Source organism: Passer montanus, unplaced genomic scaffold (assembly GCF_014805655.1).
Source record: "Passer montanus isolate IOZ18808 unplaced genomic scaffold, ASM1480565v1 scaffold8, whole genome shotgun sequence".
Lineage (NCBI taxonomy): Eukaryota > Metazoa > Chordata > Aves > Passeriformes > Passeridae > Passer > Passer montanus.
Window position 1 is genome coordinate 12,406,991 of NW_024373256.1, and position 21,391 is coordinate 12,428,381.

The 21,391-nt window shown below is 39.9% G+C and overlaps 1 protein-coding gene across 31 annotated transcripts in view; it reads right to left on the reverse strand.

Annotated features, from left to right (window-relative positions):
• Nucleotides 1-21,391, reverse strand: part of RBFOX1 (RNA binding fox-1 homolog 1) — a 1,145,409-nt gene that overhangs the window by 362,309 nt on the left and 761,709 nt on the right. The window lies entirely within an intron of this gene.

Genomic DNA, 21,391 nt, shown 5'->3' on the forward strand with positions numbered 1-21,391 from the left:
CCAACTCTGCCAGAAGGAAGATGCTCCTCCAGGATGAGCTCTGGAACAAAAACTGCCCTGAAACACCCGTTCCCAGCCTGCTGCCCAGCTCCCAGGTATGTAACTCAGCCATGCACCACAACCTCTGGAACCAAACACCCAAAGCTTTGCTCAGGAAGGCACTCAGGTGTTGTTCTGTCCATGTGGAGAAAGGGTTTTCGTGTCTGGTTGGGTTCTGTTTTTTTAAAAAATAATTTTAGAATCATTAGGGAGCATAATTAGCCTTGAAAGTGTCATCACTTTCAGTTCTGTCATTAGTGTAGATGGCAAACAATCCATAAAACATGAAATTGGATGCAATTTTTCTGAGGATATCTTCAAAGGTTTGGAATATACTTGTCACTACTTGGTACTTAGCAACAGTTACAACCCCAACCAATACCCATTTATATAAGATATTTTTATTCGGTAGCGATAATGAAAATGGCAGCTTCTCAGTCAAAGTTAGGTTTTTACGTACTTGTCACTACTTGGTACTCAGAAACAGTTACAACCCCAACCATACCCATTTATATATTTTTACTCTGTAGCGATAATGAAAATGGCAGCTTCTCAGTCAAAGTTAGGTTTTTACAAACAAAATAAAACTGCCTGGTTTTCAGCACAGTAAATTACAGGCTTAACCTTCTACTTGTACAGCAGAATCTTACAACAGAGTCCCTGTATGACAACACAAAGCTAACAGAAACAAATGCTCTTTCAAGTTCCCAGCAGGGAATAAGAAGTACAGGAATTCAGCATAGGTCTAATTACAATTCCCCTAAGGAGTCAGATTAAGTACAGCTGAAGTGGCTGTCACTTGCAGACTAATGATTCCACTTTTCCAAGTTCATGACTTTACACCGTTTATGAGTCACTTTAAGGTTATATTAGTCCACATTGTAATGGTGCTTGCATAAGTCTCAAGAGTTAATTTCGGATGTGAATTCCACATGAACCTCCTTACTTTGATTAAAAATAAATAGAATGCAATATTTCAGTTGGAAGGGACCTACAGTGATCATCTAGCCAAAGTGAGTTTGGGTTGTTTTCTTCAGGGTCTTTTTTTATAATTTAGTTATTCTGCGTTAAGAGATTTTAACCTCTGGTGGTGGGATGGAGAGAGGAGATTTGGAATGCAAGAAAGGTGAAATTTCTAAGATAACAAAGAAAAAGTGTATCAAATACAAAGAGTGGAACAAGTATCCTAAATTGACTATTTAAGCAGAGAGTTAATTTTGTGTTTAAGTTAGCAGCTATTTGCTACTGTAATTTGAAACATAAAATACCCAACATCTCAGACACCAGAAAAATTGTATTTAAGATGGGAAAGAAGAGTTTATGAACAGTGGGAGAATACAACAGAGAGGCAAAGAGTAAGTGAATAAGAAGGTGACCACTTGTTAACACCCAACTGCTCCTCCTGTCTGGCAGCACAACCAAGAGAAGAAAATCATAAATTTAAAACAAACAGCTTTCATATGAATGTGAGAACACTATTTAAAATTATTTTTTGATTCAAGCATCTGCATGATGCTCAGTTTACTCTGAAAGGAAAAAAACAACTGGTGGGACACACCAATGGTGGCAATTCCCTTGGTTCAAAGTTCAACAAATGGTTGATTACAGATTGTGTTTTAGCTACAACACCAAAATCCATTTCAGAGCTGGTTCCCCTCAGAGTGAACATCCACATAAGACAGCTCCCCCATCACCCTTCATCCTAAGAGCTTTCCAGAAAAAAAAAACAGCAAGGCTCTGTGATAAGGCATTATTAGGATGAGATTAAAAGGGGAAAAAATAAACCAAATTTATCTTAATTAAAAAAAAATTAAAATCATAGTTTAAACACAGATGCCATCTGCCTGTCTGGCCCTCTATTTGTCAGATCAAGTTTATTAGAATACATCTGGGATGTGCTCATTTGAACACAAGCAGTTCTCTGAGCATTTCACGAGTGCCAAATTTGCTCTCTCATTTTGTCTTTTTTGTTATCTCTGCCAGTTTAAGAGAAACATCCTGGCAGTACTGAGCACTTAAGGGAAAACATAAATAATGCATTTACAATATGTAAACCTGTACAGATAAATGAGAAAAACTGAAAGCCATAACATATTTAATTAATGATCAAGAGAGCCTAGAAGCAAACCTTGTGCACATTCTGCAATTTTAAATACATTGCTTCTCAATCCTAAATTTACTTTGTTATGCCTCTGGATTCAACCACATGCAATTAACTATTTCTTTATTTTAGTATAAGACTGGTCAGTATGTTGAGTGTCATTGTGTCAAGCTCTCACATACTATGAGTTTAGTGGAAGAATGCCTAAAAGAGTCATCCCCTTTAAAAGATTTTATCAAGGAAAGACTTTGAAAAAACTACACTTTCCTTTATAGGACTAAACTTAGAACAGTTTTGAAGACACTTGTGCTGTCAGGCTCCATCATTTTAAACCAAAAAGACCCTTTGGAAATACTGTGCAACCTGCTAGCGTCAATCCCCAGTGAGTTCAGGACTAAAATGGGGAAGTGGATTTGGTTTTCTTTAAGTAACAGCAACAGGTGGGAGACTGAAGATCTGTTAAATTTATTTATCAGTTATCCACTTTTCATATGGACACACAGCGCCTGGCCCTGAGGAAAATGGGACCCATCTCTGCATGAATGGACAGATTGAGAGAACAATAGCATTACTGCAGGTGTTAGAGAATACCAACAGTGCACCTGGGAAGGGTTTTTGCTGTCAAGTTTGTGAAGTGTCGTTTTAAAGAAAGGGCTTAGGTGATTGGGAAAAGAGAACAACAGGAGGGCAATAAGGTTATTTACAGAAATAATGTTAAATAACTTTTCTGCAGCAGTTCAACATCCCCAAGTATTGGTTTTAAATTTTCAAATTCAAAATGTTTTCAGGACTGATGTTGCTTGAAACAGAAGCACAGTTCCAGTGGCTGAAAAATAATAGGTGAACATCTAATGTCTTTTATCTTCTAGATATTTTACCATAACTAAACATATGTGGTAAATTAAAGGCCCCCTGATATTGCTGCCTTTCTACACCTCAAAAAGGACAGTGCAAATATGATAACTAGAATTTCAACAATATGCCTGCTTTGGTTATTACAGTCAGCAGCTACACAGGAACTGTGGAGTTTGAGAGCCACGTGAGCATGGCTTGGCACTGACACTGAGCAGAGTCACGGGGCCTTTACCAGGAGCCACCTCCCAGCTGGTGACTGCCCACCATCTGATTGAGAAATCATCTCCTCATTCATACATGGATTAAACAGCTGAAATCAGACCACAGATTGTCCCCTCACTGTTGTAGCAGTTGTGTTTCACCAGGCACCGTCAGACAGTCCATACCATTTCATGCTATCTGCAAAATCCATCTGCCAGTGCTTTCTCTCATTAGACACTCATCTGACTGGAAAAGTCTTCTGTCAAAAATTAAATGCCTGGGTTTGTTCCTTGTTACACAAAAAGACTGTGCTACACAAGGACACACAGCATGCACTGCTGTATTTCATTTGGAAACAGTCACTTGACTGCATCCTTTTATTAGTTATTAGTGTTCATTATCTCATTGCCCCACAGAATTCAAGAGAAATAATACTTTAAGTTATTTAATAAATGGGAAAAGCACGGGCTTGTATATAAATGTATAAATAATATTGTGTATTAATCTAAAACTGCCTCTCAGTACCACATGTGAAACCCCAAAACACAAGTGAAGAAACAACATCCCTCCCAAGAGCTCACAAAGCCACAAAGTAGAGCCCAAGGTGCTCAAACACAGAGGACTCATTAAAAATACCAGTAATTGCATAAATATACAGGATAAAATGAACTGGAAATGGGGATTTCAGAGCCTTTGGTAGTCACTTACAGCAACATCTAGAATCTTTCAAACATAACATCAGTATTTCTTCCTCAAGGAGTAACTGGAATTATCCTTTTCCACTACAAGATGCCTAGATTTTAATGGACATGTCTCCTGAAAGCCCCCAAATGTTGAGGACAGTCTAACGAGGTGATAATGAGCTGACAACCCACAGACTTTGTGTTCCATTGTGTTCCTAACACAAAGGGGTACAGAATGTATACGTCTATGCATATGCAAATTTTTTCCAGAACAGAGAGCTTCGGGTTTCTCTTGGCTAGGTATGTGTGTTTGCATGCACAGAATTTTAATTTCCTGGGGTTTTATTACCACCATCAGTTACTGTGCTCCAGCAGAGGCTGGAGGGACTGATTTATTCTCCAATGCCCTTGGCTGGGTATTGTATATCGACTGGTGCTGCTGTCATTAATATATTTGGGTGAAGAACTGTCCCCAATTCCATGGGTAATACTAAGCAGAGTTAAGGTTTCAAGTGTCACATACAAGTGGGTTTATTTCTACTGGAAGAAGCAGGCAATTATTATGGCCCATTGAGCTCAGATTAAGCATTTCCATCAGAAAAAAAAGAAAAAGAGCCTAGTGCTACAATCCTTGTAAAGCTGTAAATGCAAATGGGGACCATCTCATCATCCATAAAAAATAATCTATAGTTTTATAGGCTTTTCTCACTCTCCTTTTCTTTTTGCCCTCAAATCAGTAACACATTCCAAACAGGATAATTTTATCGGGACAAGGAAAAGTAGAAAATCTCCACAAATAAAAGAAAAGCACTTTTAAATATTTTTACATTAAAACATTCTGTAGGTAATTATTTCCTTTTGAAAAATGGCTTCTTTAACCAGCTGAGAAGCCTTCAAGTCCAATTTTCACCTTTTCTTAGCTGCAGGATAAGATTATGTTTCTTCATCAAGATTTTCTATGTTGCTTGAACATCACAGTTACCTAAAACAAGAGGTTTGGGTTTTTCTTTTCTATAATTTTTAGTTTCTTTGTTTTTAACAGCCTGAGCTGTATGCCCAAAGCATGCTGCAGATCACAGAGACAGAGATGTGACCAAATTTGCCTCTGGCTCCCTGAAAGTATTCAAGGAAACTTGAGGTGCTGCAGCATAGCCTGGAAATTCTTCCTTTTCCAACATCCCTGTAAGTAAAATCCCTGCAGGATGGCAGAAGAGCAGCCAGCACTGCAGCTTTCCCCTGCTCACATCGTGTGACACAGTTAGTTCCTGGTTTTCAAACACAGTTTGGGAGCTGTGGGTTTCTGCCATGACCTTGTCAAAGGGATGGTGCAGACCAGGACAGTGCTGGGTTTAATCTGGGTCCACGCTCTGTGGATGAACAACCCTTGGAGAACTCTGGAAAGTACCTTACACAGGACTTTGACATAAATTAGGAAAATGGTCTTGAAGAAAATATCTTTTACAAGTACCATTCCAGAGAAACACTTGTGTGAGAAAACCTCAAGATGAAATTCTGGATGTATGCTCTGCATAGAGCAATCCCATGAGAAATTTGATCTATGGTTAGCATTCAAATACAAACTCCTTTTACACATAAAGGACTGGCCATAGTGCATTTCATTTCCCTGCATAACACAGGAAATATTATACACAATAACCTGAAGGCAAAGACAATGCAGTACAAAGAATAAATGGACACTATGAAAAACATAATTAGAAATATTGTGATGCTAAAGCAGCAAGCAGTATAGAATTAAAGCCTTACAATGCAAACAGGCCCAAACCAAGCCTGGCATATTACAAGTATTGCCCTACTCACTGCAGCACAAACAACTCTTGTTTCATAAGCTTATCGTTCTCACAAGAATTTACGCTTGTAAAATCTTACACCTTTGGGGAAAAGGGTTTTAAGTTGCTTTCCTTAAAGACTCTGCAGAAAAAAATGCAGATAATGGTATGAATACCAATTAAGTGATAAACTCTGAAGCTAGTGTAAATACACAATGAAGAAATTGAAGATACTAATTAGCATCTGAGCATCAGGTACTGCTGAATTCTGAGGGTCTGTATTACCCAAACAAGGCAATAAATCTGATGTGCTGCATAACAGGTTTTCTGAAGTAAAGATCATAGACAGAGATGACAACTAAAAACTATAGGCCAAGAATGTATGGTAAAATTAAAACAGGGTTTAAGTAAAAAAACTCTACTTAGATTTTTTTCTAGATAATTACTACTAGTCTATTAAGGTGGCAGTTATTCCAGCTGCAGGTAACAACTCAGAAAGACCCTTCAAGGCAGAGGAGAGAACAGCAGCCTGACAATGAGGATATCACTAGAGACAGGCATGGATTTCCAGACAATTACCAAAGCCAGCTTTGTTACAAATTGCTCCTACAGACACGGCCTGTGTGCTATCAGCAAACATCTGCAAGCCTACTCACTGTGCTCGTGTGCTGATAAAAATAAGCCAACTTCTCACAGTCACCCATGCTTGACAAATTACAAAAAACCCAAAACACAGCTTTTATCTGGCAGATCCACATTATTGGCTGGAGAGGTCATTACAGAAGGAACTGGTCTGAGAAACCAGATATTGCCAGGTCAGCAAGAAGCCAATGAACTGACAGATACCCAGGCTTTCATTTGTGCCCTTCCTCAGAGCTGCTCTTTTTGCAAGTAAAACATTAATCTTCAGAGTGTCATAAAGTGAAAGGCGGTGTGTGTGTAAGGGTGTATTTATATATGTAAAATAACAGATTTTATATGAAGTGATCCAAAGCATACTAAATGGTCATTCTGCAGTATTAAACTCATAGATCAACCATCAGCAAATTGATCTGCAAAACTTACTTTATTCATCTGCAGATAAAAAAAAGGAAAATCTTAGAATGTTTAATATTAACAACTATTTCTATTCTAGGATTGTTTTTAAACGGATAGATAATTAATAGCATCCTATTATAGTGTAATTTAGTTGGTTAATCAAGCTATTGATTTTTTTCTTTTGTTTTTGGTTTGGGTTTTGTTTCTTTATAGACACAGATACAAACATGTACTTTATATATATATATTCTTGTCAGTAAAATTTGAATGCAAAAAAAGAGATGAAGACCATGAAGTGCATTAAAATTACAGTCTGTTCTCATCTATCACTCTACCTAAAACTTGACATTTTGGTGGATAACTTCATTACTTATGGAACACACACATGCTGCTTATCTTTAGCTCTTGGGAGAGAGTTTCAAGGATGTGAATGCAAGATGAAAGTTGGTCATTAGTACCCACACACATTTTCAATAGGACAATAGGGGTAATTTAAGGCATTAATGACATTTAGATACCTTTCTATTTTGTACTGGAAATGCAGTGCTAGGTTCTGTGCTTGCACACACAAATCAAAACACAAGTGTTGTGCTCTTTGTCACACTTATCAGGGGTTTTTTGCTAAAAATCTTCAGAGAGAAGCAGAGGTTACTTTTGCTGCACTAATTTATCAAGTTGTGGACCCTGCAGGTGCTTCCCTAAAGCACAGCAAGGACGTGTAGGAATTCTGCTTTTGTGAAGTATAGAGAGAGAACTTCACACTCTGTGTGTGATGCTCAGTAAATACACCCAAAATCAGGAGTGTGTTCTCTTTGGTTTTAAATCAATTAATCCCAGAGGGTAAAACATGTCTGTCCCCCTGCACTGGGGCTGTTCTTGCCCTCACAGCACAAGCCCCACCTGGCTCTGCATCAGGGCTCACCCCCCTCTCCATCCCACAGCTCCTCTGGCCATTTCTGTACGTGCAAGAAGCTTGAATCAGCAGAAAGAGGAGGCAGAAATTTAATGAGCTCTAGGACCAAGCCTGCCATAAGGAGATTTTTACATAGTTTTTTACAACTCAGATAATGTTCCTCAGTGGAACTGTAGGTTGTACAAGCAGGCAGAATGTTTGGCTCTCAGAGCCACAAACCAATCACTTTGGAAAGCTGTTGATGCTCGTAGCCCATGTAAAAAACCCTGGTTTGGTTCTGATTTGTACTGTAAATCTTACTTCCCAGAGGCAGTACTTTGCCCTTGCTTACAGCAACAGAATTGAAGAGGAACTCTACTGAAATGAGTAGCTTAGACTTAGTGATTTAAAGAAGAGTAAAACTCTTCTGGCAGTCATCTGAAGAATAAATCCTGTTCCTTGCATTTACAAAATTGCTCATAGATTCACTGTGTCTCAAAGCATTCCAGAGATGTGGAAAGGCAGCGCAAATGCTTCTGGTGCTTACACCCAAGGATCATTATCATTATGTAACAACTTGCAAGAGTTTGCCTGGTTCATGATACCAGTAAGAAATCACAGATGTAGTTTTGGACTAGATGACCTTTAAAGATCCCCTACAACCCAATGTAGACTATGTTCTAAATAAGCAAAGCCAGGAAAGCACTTGATGCCTTCAGAGTTTAGCTTTTATATTTTTCAAATTCTATACTGCATTAGTGCACAGCTCTGAACTCCATATAAAGTTTAGTTGTCTTCACATTTTGGTCAGACAAAACAATCCCTCTGGGATTGCTGGATCCAAGGGCACACCACAGACTCAGACCCTGAAGTATAAACAAAAGTGAGTTGGGGAGAGTGAACTGGGGGTAAATGACTTCATTACCCGAAGCTGTAATAGGAGGATTAACCCCTGATGTGTAAATGGACCAAACCGATAATTGTGTGAAAAATTCGTGCCCATCATCCATCCTGGGTGCAGGCTCTGGGAGGCTCCTGACTGCCCAAGGTGCATCTGTTGAAGGTCTTTAATAAATACCTGCTTTTATTCTCTTAATCTTGTCTAGCCTCTGTTCCAGGTGGCCACTCCAAGGCATCAGCACAGGCCATGCAGTGTGAGCAGCCACAGCCTCGATGCAATTGCTCTCATCCAGACCTGCTGGCCAGGGTGACCACACGTGAGCAAGGCTGTCCCTCACACTGTCCCACACCAGAACTGCACAGATGTGATTGACACCTTCTTCACTTTAGCCACACACTGAGCTGAAGTGACTCTGCACACCCTTGCTCAACTTAAGAACTGCACCTTGAAGGAATTGCTTTCTGAATGGCCCAAATTCTTTTCCTTCCTGGAGAGATGCACCTTTCAGACCTTGGCAGTGTTTGACTGATCTCCATTTGCCCATGGCTACCCAGTGAAACAGCTCGTGACAAAGCCAAAGTTTCTTTGAGTCTGCAGCATTGGCATCCTGAGAGGAAAGTGTTTTATTCTGCACAATAGCACAGCCAATAACTGCACAGGGAGGGAAGGGCAGAGTACCTTAATCTCCTCTCCTAAACAGCTTAACTAACTGGAGAAGATGCAGTGCCTCGCATTCAATAACTACTCAGTGCTTTGACTTGTTCCAGGAACGCATTACAGAGACTGTCAATAAACTTTAATTAGCAATATATTTTTAGTGGCACTGCTACAGCTTTCTGCAATGAAACATTTCTCCCAAGAATTTCTAAAGCTTTCCTAAAAGAAACCTTGACACTTAATAATGAAAGACATTTAGAGATTGTCATATAACAGCATCCATTAGGGCACTGTATACTTCTCACTCAGAAGTGGTAAGGTTACCTTGAGCATATAAGTCTCATTTAAAGTAGTCTTTACTTTTCTGTTAAGAAAATGAGCAATCACTGGCAAAAATCAGGTGCAGCTGACAAAGTTAAATACTTTCTTTCACCTTTTAATGAGACCACTGTAATGGCCTTATGGTCCTAAAAATAACAAAGGGGAGGGAAGCATTTAAAACTTGTGTATGGGTGTACACCTGCATGCACAGCCAGGCTCATTTTGCAAATGAAATGTCGCGTTCTTCAATGACCCCCAGGATAACAAGCTTGAAATTGCAGCTTCAAAACTGTATCGTGTCTGCACCTTTTGAAATAATTGCAATGGCACGTTGCATGCCATCCTCATGCATGAAAGTGCTGCTCCCAACAGCTCTACAAAACTTTGTGATGAGCTATGACAAGATGAGGTAAACTGTGACCTGAAACCCTCTCCCTTGAGAAGGCAGAGAGAAATCTTTTACTGTATAAACATGAAAGATCTAAACATCACCTCTTTTTGTAATAAATATAGCCTCTTTTCTTCACATATCTTCACTATTCTGCCACACCTTGGCCCAGATTGAAAGTCATCAAGGACAAAGAATGCATCTACAAGTTTTGTCACATTAATCTACAGCTCTACATACAATAGAGAGGGAAGAGAGAAGCATCTCTTCTACCTGCATGTGTGTCTGTGTGTTTCCATTACAGGAAGGAACGAACCAAACAATGATATTAATGACTCATTCCATCATCACAGTGCACATGATCGATATAATAACTGCACACACCATTCAGAAGGAATTTCACCTTCATTTGCATGCAGGTAACACTCCCAGAGTGGTGCCCCAGCCTGTGTGTTCAATATACCACAGCTCTAGCCTCCAGCAAGGTGTAATTTACTCTCTGCTTGTCATTCATTGCATCTCCAACATTTTGAATAATACTGTGCTGCTTTTACACCTGAATTTCTAGAACTTCCTACACTAGATTTTATAATGAGATAAACTTACAATACTACAGAAAGTACTCTGATCTGTATATTATTTCTTTTAATCCTCCCTTTTCCTCCCAGAAATGCTGTACTAACATACATGAAGAAGCAAAGTGATGCCAAGGCCCTGAGGCGAGTCCCACACCTGCAGGAGTGTGCACATCACCTGAGAGGTGCTGGGTCAAACTGCTCAAACTGAAATCCACCCCCATTCAGCCAGCTCACTCTGACCCCAAACAACTCTCACTCATGCAGGAATAACAAAGTACCAGCAGAAATCCTTTGGAGCTCCCCAAAGCTCTGATGTAGGTGGTCCTTGGGGAGAAGTGTGAACAGGAGAGTAGCAAAGAGCAGGACCAGTGCTGTGCAGTTCTGTGTGGTTATTCAGATTGATCAATCTGGTCCAGCAGACCCAAGGTCCAAACAAACTCATTATTTTTAAGCTAGGGAGCCTTCAGGTGTGCCACATTTTTGAGCCTGGGATTAGTTTATGAGACAAAACGATTTTTAGTGCTATGATGCAGAAGCCATTCTAGTCTGCTAACTACCTGAAACACCGAGATCAATTTTGAGAGTAAAACATCAATTACCTCACTTACTGAGACAGGATAAGCAGCAATTAAAAGGGTAGGGAATGCTGCTCTGCATGAGGTTACTTGTCTGGTTTTTCAGTATATCACAGCAATTGTTTTGATTTCTAATTGTGTCTAGAGACTGGAATTCAGGCCTTTTACACCTCAGCCTGCATATTCTGAGACAGGGGTGTCTCATTACCAAAATAAAAAATCCTGATGTGTCTCAAGCAGGCATACACAATTGCAAATAACAATTAATTTCTGTTGTGAAAAGATACTTTTGCTTAAGAATTATGACCTGGGCTCAGCTACACTGTAACACCCATCACAGACAAATAAGATTAAACAATGGCATTTCTGGTATTTAGCACCCACCCTTACATAAATAAATAAATCCTGCAGGAAGTGAGCACCCCTAGAGAAAACACAGCCTTTTTCTTGCATCTGCTGCATGGCAGGAAGGTCTCTGAAATTTTGGAAGTTCAGGAAGGCCATGGGATATTCCTGAAAGCCTGGGAACAGCAAGCAAGCAACCAACACAGGAGGGAAAGAGCTGCTGTTTGCTCACACCAAGCAGCACTGACAAACGGGGCACAGGTCAGCAAGAGTCTCACACAGGTCCAGAGACAGCAAAATCTTATTTAAGTGAACAGGCAGCTGAACAGGTATCCTTCCATACCTAGAGCTGGATACAAACCCTGTGATGGAGACAGCCCTTCATCACATTTGCCAGGTCTTGAAAACAATGGAGAGCTCTGCAGGATGTTCTGCACAGTAATGCCCTGACAGTCTCTCTAAACTCCTCCAGCTGCTGAGCTGCTGCTGGGATGGATTCTTTAGGGACCTGAGCTGTGCAAACAACCCTGGCACCTGGTTCAGGTCCCCAGGACCTGCAGCAGCCAAATGCCACTGGGCAGTGAGAGATCTGGAGACCCCAAGTCACAGAGATCCAGTGGCTCTAAACCATCCACATGATAAAGCTCTTCAAATAAAGCTCATTTTTAAAATGTGTAATTAAAAAATTTCTTTCCATTCTAAATAAAGACAAATCTATTCTACAACATCAAACTTTCCACAAAATTGGTTATTTGGCATCCAGTGGCTCTAAACCATCCACATGGTAAAGCTCTTCAAATAAAGCTCCTTTTAAAAATGTGTAATTAAAAAAATTCCTTCCATTCCAGATAAAGACAAAAATCTATTCTACAACATCAAACTTTCCACAAAATTGGTTATTTTTTTTCCCAATTTTTTTCCCGTTTTCCCCAGTCTGAGCTCTCACTGTCCCTCTATCTATGGTGAAGATAAAGCCCTCTTGTAAAAATGGGAAACCTCCTTCTGGACTCTACCCTTGGCAAGTGTGCAGCAGTGTGACAGGTTACAGATGCAGGCTGGCAAGAGAGCCACGCTTCTCGCTCAGTGCCTCCCCCTCTTTTTTCCCTCCCCTTTTCCCCAGTCTGAGCTCTCACTGTACCTCTGTCTGGTTGTTGGTGAAGATAAAGCCCTCTTGTAAAAATGGGAAACCTCCTTCTGGACTCTACCCTTGGCAAGTGTGCAGCAGTGTGACAGGTTACAGATGCAGGCTGGCAAGAGAGCCACGCTTCTCGCTCAGTGCCTGCTGCCCATGCTAGGAAGGAGCAATAATTCATTAAAATGGCCGCACAGCATTCTTTACTAAATAAAGCCCGACTTAAAATACATCATAAATACATCACGGAGATGTCTTGTTGGTTGTTTTTTTGTTTTTTTTTTTTTCCCCACCAAAGCCCTAGGAAGGAGCAATAATTCATTAAAATGGCCGCACAGCATTCTTTACTAAATAAAGCCAGACTTAAAATACATCATAAATACATCATGGAGATGTCTTGTTGGTTGTTTTCTTTTTTTTTTTTTCCCCAAAGCCTTTAATTTGATTCCTGAAACACTGTAATTCATATGTGTACATTTAGCAACCTGGAGACCTGGGATTAATAACACTGCAAAGAAGGGGAAAAAACACCAAGCAACTTTCACCTGTCTAAGTCTGATGGGTATCAATCATGACAATTCTTTCTACCTAAAGGAAATAAAAAAAACCCCTTGATTTTATGAAAACAACAAATTGTGAGCATCTATTAAATAGATTTTTTTATTTTCCTGCATATTTTATAGTGGTTCTCAGTGCTGCTCGATTCCTGGAGCTGAATCTCCTGAGTAAGCACTATTTGACCATATCTTAGAGAGTGTGTGTGTGGTTTGCATTCTAAGGCTGGGGCCAACATTGATTTTATTTCCTCTTAGTATTTTATAGTTATTAGACTGCAACAAATTTTTCCTAAGTCAAGCATGGATTCAAATAGGCAAGCCAAGAAGGAAAGGTACTGCATCTGTACTATGCCATAAATTTAGTATATTTGTGATTTCTTTTTTTTTTTAATTTTTTTTTTTTTTTACTCTTATATTTAGAGGGGAGATAACTGTGTGCTTAGTTTATGTAGCAGCTCCTCCAGAAAGCCAAGGGAGACTTTGAAGCACTGGAAACAGCCATGGAGTGCTGGTCTGGCCTCTCCTTGCCCCTCACCAGCTGTTTTCTCCTTGCTTTACAAGGAACAGTGTTGCCACCATCTGTCTTTAGGAGAGAAGAAGCTGAAAACACACACACACACACGAAAATCCAAAACCAAACCAAACCAATTGCAAAACCAAACCTACCGAGAAAGAAGAAAAAAGAGGAAATGTTTTTCTCAAAGCAAGTCAATAGCATAAGTGAAATGGGGGATGGAGGTGTGGGAAAGGATTGATATCCCTATCTGCAGGGATTATAATAGAAAATGGATTGAGTGAAACACAAAACAACCCCAAAAAACCAAGGAAGGAGTTCGTCTGCATTTTAAATAGCTTTGCTATCATTATCTAAATATCCATCTCCACAAGAAGTAAGACACACTTGGCATTTCACAGGGAGAGTGGGGAAGGAAGACGAGCAACTTTTGGTTTCATTTGATAGTTCTGAACTAATTATATAAGAAATATGTCTATAATCACTTCTTTTTGAAAAGAAAATAAGTTCAGCAGCTATCTAGGTATTAGAAAAAAAAAATCTTAAAGGTTTCATACATTCTTGTTGTACATGTCATGTTCCAGCTCCAGTAATGTGGAATGCCTGGGGCCCAGAGAACAAGAGAAGAACTATTCTTCATTACCAGATTATACAAAATCCCTCTCTGATGTCTGGAATTCTTTTCTCAAAATGAAAAGAACACTGCAGTCCATTTTCACTGCATTTTACTCCTTGTAGTGCTCAATAACCAAGTTTCAAAACCCATTTTTCCTCTGTTGTTCAGAGGCAAGGAGGAACACATGAATAGTGATTGCCAGATAGGTGAGAAATTCCCCTTCCTGCTGAGCCTTGGTAGTCAGCTCTCACTAAGCTGAACAACCCCACACAGGATCAGGATAGCACAGATAAAATATTCCTAAAAGCAGTAAATATTCTCCTGAATGGACTGCTGGCACCCTGTCACTTCCAACAGGAGCTAATCTGATTTTAGGTGGAATATCAAGCACTGTGTTCTAGCAGAGCTGGAGTCAGTTTCAGCCTAGACCAAGTGGTTGAAATGAGGTCTTTCCTCCCCTAATGAGCACTCTCAGCTCACACATCCCAGAGCAGTCAGAGCTGCTCATTCCATCCCCAGAGCTGCACCCAACCCACAGCAGCTCAAGCCAGCTCCCTTCCCTGCTCCAGCAGCCCTCAGATTAGAAATGCCACGTGCATGGCTCCAATGAGATGGAAAAAAAAGCACAGAACATTTCAAATATTAATGATTACTGCTGACAAGCTTGACACGATGTTCTGGTATTTACAGGTTCCAAAAAGCTGATCTTCTTCCCCTGTGACTGCTAGTAAAATATAGTCACGTGTATATTGCAATATGCTGTTATCATGCACAATACCAGTAGAAAAAAATATCTTCAGCACCTGTGTTTAGGTCTAAGGGCATCCCACAATATAAATAAATAGTCCAAAACCCCCACAAATATGTACCAGAGTGTACTGATCTTAAGAATCAGGGCCTGTTTCAACATGAGAGCAATTCTGCTGTTAAATACTAAAAAAACTGGACCACTAGTCAACAACCCTTCCCAGTGGTACCCAGCTGCACCTGACACTTGGCCTCAGCTGTAAAAAAAACAAGCAGGATGTCAGCAGAACTGAGGATCATCTGGCCTTTATTGCTCTGGAAATATTTTAAAATAAATAAATAAATGAAAACCAACCCTTTCCTTTTTTACCTTGCAAGAGTCTGTATTTAAGAGACAAATGTGGCAAATCATAGGAGGGGGGGAAAGAGGGAACATTCTGCTTTCCTTTAATATCTAGATCATGTTAATTGATCCCAGTAGAGTCCCTCATTGCCAGAGTACTGCAATTAGCTCACCGATTTCTGTATTTGTATGATCTTGCTTCTGCTAATTACAGATGAAACAATCCTTTGGAGGAGGTTAAAATTCCCCTCTCTTTTCCTGGGAAAAGCATTAACACCTTTTCAAACAGTTGCAAGTTTGTAAGACCTTCCAGGGTCACCATTTGCGTTACAAGTTTCAGTTCAAGAGCACAACTTAGAAATTAGCAAAGGCAATGACATTGAGCAAGACAAGCAGTGCCTTGTCACTGCAGTTCCATGGAACAACCAGATTCCCTGGCAACATCATGGTTCTTCACCTGCCCAGTGCTAAGTGCCATGAACTAAGTTTTAGCTGTATGTGAAAATGAAAAACAAGGGAAAAAATCAAAGCACCAGCAAAAAAAAAAAAAACACAAAAAACCTAAAAATGTGTGTGACAGAGGCCCTTAAGATACTTCATTGCAGGTACCACAAATAGTCGCAGAATCCCAGAGTGGTTTGGGTTGGAAGGGACCTCAAAGATCATCAGTTCCCCCCTGCCCCTGCCATGGCAGGGACGCCTTCCACTGTCCCAGGCTGCTCCAAGCCCTGCCCAGCCTGGCCTTGGGCACTGCCAGGGATCCAGGGGCAGCCACAGCTGCTCTGGGCACCCTGTGCCAGGGCCTGCCCACCCTGCCAGGGAACAATTCTTTCCTAAAACTGAACCTAGCTCTGCCCTCTGACAGCTTAAAGCCACTCCTGCTTGTGCTGTCCCTGTTCAGGACTGTCTGTGAGGATTTGCACACACCTGTGAAATGATGTTAAACTGCTGACAGCCAATTTCAGCCTTTACAGAAGTTCCTCTGTTATGAAGATACCATGTTGTAACTTTACAGATGATTGGGGGCATCTAACTTGAGAGAAAAAAACTACTAACTTACTTGAGAGAAAAAAAAAAAAAAAAGGCATTAAAAAACAATTGCTGGAGTCAGTTTGTTTGGACCAATGCCTTCAGGCTATCCATTACTGCTTCAGTCCTAACAAAATGGCTTCATTTTGCATAATATTGAGGTGTTTTGACTTTTTGCCTCGTTCAGCCTTTACAGAAGTTCCTCCATGTTGTAACTTTACAGATGATTGGGGGCATCTAACTTGAGAGAAAAAAACTACTAACTTACTTGAGAGAAAAAAAAAAAAAAAAGGCATTAAAAAACAATTGCTGGAGTCAGTTTGTTTGGACCAATGCCTTCAGGCTATCCATTACTGCTTCAGTCCTAACAAAATGGCTTCATTTTGCATAATATTGAGGTGTTTTGACTTTTTGCCTCAAATAACCACAGTAATCTCAAAGAGAGGAGGGAAAATATCTGAACTCTTTCACTTAGACTTTACAGAATTATTCATAGCAGCTTGCAAGTCCACTGGGATTATTCAAAACTTGAAAAGAAAGCCAATATTTCTATTCTAATATTGCATGTACAGCTCTCCAGCAATTATAAAACACACTGCTCAGTACTTTCTTTAACATAGGCTGGCTTGAAATTAATTGTTCTGGAAAGAAGTAAGTAGATCTCATTTACTGCTGGAACATAACTTGAATACAGTTTTCATGTATTAAAATTATTCCCTGGTGGCTGAAAGGAATGAACAAAGTCTCAGGGAAGGCAAGGGTTTGTTCCACAGCAATTAGCTACCATCACAGAGTCTGAAGTTGCCTTCTCTTTATTATTACTCCTATGATGGGAGGTTAAAGTGAACTGTTAACACTTCACACAATCAAAAATAGGTTTAGAAAATACACACTCTACCAGGCCATTCCTCACAGAAAGAGATGCTATTAATACCCAGGATGGTGGTATTACATTCACAACTTGGACAACTCGTATTTTGGTTATACTGAAATATTTTTAAAGGAAAAAAACCCTGAAGAACATGAATTCTATTTTCTACTTGCAAAGAAACAAAGATACAGTCTTTGTTGTCAGCCCACTTGAGCAGCCTGAAAACCATTTCAAGCTTATTGATCACTTATTAATCTAGTATTTAATTAATTTTTCTGTTGAACACAAACACTTTGGAATATTTAGAACCCTTAGGATAAATTATCTGCTTAATTTTATCCCTGCATTCACATTGTAACTGTGGTAGGAGTCTTGTTTCTTTGGTCCCTTCAGTCCCCACAGGTATAACCAACATTAGGGAAGAAGAAGAAAAGCTCCATATGAACACTGGCTGACCATCTCTCCACTACACTAAGAAAATTATACTCTACTGAGGTGGCAGGACAATTCCTGCTCACACATGCCCAACTGGGTGCTCCAGAGGCTTCAGCAAGGCCTGCAGAGCTCCTGATCTGTCATAACTGCTGTTACCAGCACTATTTAACAGGAATGGGAATATTTTAGTTTGCTTGCTATTTGCTTAAATAGTTGTCTCCAAACTTCTCTGCCTCAAAAAAGAAAAAAAAAAGCCCAGGAATAGCAGCAAAGTGATTTTGTTAATTAAAAACCTGCTATGTTTGCACACAGAAATAAAGCCAGGTTCTACTGAAGAGTTTCAAGTTTTCAAGAACTTGCAGAGTGTCAAAACCTCAGTCCAATTTATGCACAAACACTTCTATCTGAAAAGTGGCAAATGTCTACAGCTGAAACATCAAAATCCTTATCCAGAACTGGAATTAAAGCAGTCAGTGATTTCCAGAAGGCAAGCAGAGTGATCCCTAGGTGGGCTCAGGTTCTTCCTCAGTGGTGAAGCAGCCATCCATTTCTCCCTGTGATTGCCCAAACCCCACAAACAACAGCCCTTGGACCCTGAATGCTGAGCAGCTCTGAGATCTGACATTTATCCCCTCAACAAAAACAAACCATTGAGAAATACTGCTGACAAGGGAAAAGCTGAAAAAACCAGCCATGGCTCCTCTGCAGCTTCCACTGGGCCTTTCCAAACACAGCAGGAAGAACCCAATGCCCCAGGAATATACAGGGGAGCAGGACACACCTTCCTTAAACAGCCACTGCCAAGGGATTCCTGCATGGACCCTGCAGCCTCCTGACATCCTCCACACAAAGCTGGGCCTTAAAAGGTCAAGCCAAGAGCAAAGTTGAGTCAAAATGACAATGAGCAAGCTTATAGAGATTAACTTCACGATAAAAACCATGTAGCAGTATAAAAGCAATAGTAGAAAAGTCAGTATTTTAATAAGAACTGAAAATCTTAGTCCTTAATGTGATAAGTGCTGTATTTTGGAAAGGATTCAGGTTGGTTTTATAACAAGTAGATGACCAATGACTCCAAACTGTAGCCACAGGTCTACAGAAATCCATTTTTCCTGCAATCAACACCGAACACTGACCAGACTGAAATTAGTAGCCATAGGCAAACATGGGCAGAAATTAACTGAATTTGAACTCTCCACAGGTCTGTTAGAAGAATTAGTTTTCCCATCAGGTCTTGAAGCCTTTCAAAAACCAAACTGATTTGCAGCATGGGTGGCTGGTGGCTCCCAACTCAGCAAGGGTCCTTTCTCCTGGTGCCCAACAGCAAGAGACCAGTGACCAATGTTCAAATGCCCACAGTTAACTGGAGATCTTGCACACATATTAATATCCATAGTTGGCTCTGATTAAAAGACAGGGTTTCACATGAATTTAGGGATTACCTTTTGCAGGCCAGCCAAGTTGCAGTGTTTGAGTGCCACTTAAGGTGGTGTTTAATCAGGAAAACGGCTGCGGCGCTGCCCGGCGAGGCTGCCTCCACTGCTGCCTGCTCGATTTTTCCCCATAATTGCAGGATATACTTTATTGTGACAGGGGCCCAAGCAGTGGAATTCCAATATGCTATCCATCAGGCTCTCCATTATTGGATTAGCTGGATGTGGCATCATTACCGCTGCACTTTCGTGCCTATCATTGATCGTGGCGTTCCTTCTATTTCACAATTAATGCAAGTCAGCTGGATTGATCAATCTTCTGATGAGTTTGAGCCACAGTCAATATATTCTTATGGCTCTGTGCTACTGATCTGTATGTTTTATAGCTGTGCCTAAGGATTTGTCATTCTGGCTACACATTTTCTTGGTGGTTTTTTTTTTTCCTTTTTCTTTAGATACTCCTGCTCCCACCTTGCTGCCTAAACCACAAAGTGTTTATGAATGACTCATGTCGTAGGAAAAAAAGAGAGGACAAGAAAGTAACTAAATTCATCACTGGAAAGAATTTTCTTTAAAAAAATTAAATAAACCACACTCTTGAGTTGGCTCAGCAGCAGCCAGTCTGAAAGCTGAAAACACTGAGCTTCCAAGGAGTTGCAGAGGTTTCATGACTGCAAGAACCTTCATTCCTTGCTTACACTGACAGCAGGTTTGTGAGATGTGGGGATACGTTAGCAACTTGATAGTTAATGTGTTTCTAACTGTTTTTTAAACCTTACTCTTCTTACAGAGGGTAAAGAAGTATGCCTGAATATCTCAACAGAGAAAGGGAGAAGGAAATAATGGGGCATTAGGAGAAACAGTGAACCACAATATTTGCTTAACACCATTCTTGCTACCCTATGTCATAAACTTTGCTATCCATTTTTGAAAATTTTCTTTACAGAGGAGAATAAAGTTACTGTCATTTTCTAATAAAACACAGACTACACGTAAAAGTGCAATAATATAATTCTGAATATTCTTGGTAAATGTGTCTTTTCTCTGCCTGCTACAAAATGTACCCAGATCAATGCCTGCACTTTTTAATGTCTATAAAAATAATGTGATTTTGAGAAAAACAAAATAAAAAGAGGGAAAAAACCCCAGCACACCAGAAAAACACAAATAAAAAATCACCAAACACGAGCCAAACTAAACCAACCTAAAACCCGAAAGAGCCATATTAATGCTGGTTCACTATTAGAGTTCCATTTCCATTCATCTACATCTCAGCCTGTTGTCCATTATAAGAAGCCTCAATTAACAGAAGATGCCAAATTTAAATATAAGAAAATGACCTGAAAGTTGGAAAAAGAGTAAAGTATGTTAATGAATACATTCAAATTAGAGTTTGGACTTTCTGGACTGGGTTGCACACACAATGCCCTCATTAAATGAAGAATAATTGCCTTTTTTCATCACTCCTACCTGGTTGGCAAAGCCAGGACTGGTAAGAAGTACAAGTTATCAACAGCAACAATTACACTGCAATTTTGTGACAGTGATACCACATTTCTAAATATCTTGTTTTGTCTTGTGGAATCTAGATATATGGGTGAAAGCCACTTATAACTGAAGCCTTTTTACAATTTATTTGAACCCAAAAAACAAAATAGCCCCTGAACCATTTTTTCTGTAATCCCTGAAAGTACCACCAACACAGGAAGAAAAAGAAACACACTGTCTGACAGGAGGAAATGCTCTGCTAAATACAAAATGAGTTTTATTCAAAGCAAGTAATGTGTTCCCCTAGACATCCTGGCTTTGAAGAGAGCAGGCATTTCACATTATCCATACATAATTCAGTCCTACTGAAAGGGCTCCACCTAAACTATTTTCCAGTACATTCCTAGGAAATTTGGAACAGAAAAGACAGAACTTGTGCCTTAAGCAGGGATAATATCATACAACATTGAGCTGTTACAGAGCTTTCAAAAGCACTTGGAAAACCAAGGAGCAACCCTTTCCCAGCAGTGCCAGGCAGACAAGGATCACTGCTGGAATCACTGTTTTTCTCCAGCTGGAATAACATGAACCAAGAAATATGCCAAATCATTTGAAGTCTATTTAAGTCTTAATTTAGTTCATGAACCTATATTTAGGCTGCCTACATATATGGCCTGGATTTAGAAATGCAGAGCACAGCAAATCTTAGCAAGTCACTGTACCCAAAAGTGCTCACATCTTTCAGGAATCAGGCCATTATATTTAGATGCCTAATTATGGGTACGAGATTTGAACAAACTTAGCCTAGAGAATTTTAGCCTAGATAAGTGCATATGACATCACAAAGGTTTTGAAGTCTCTCTGA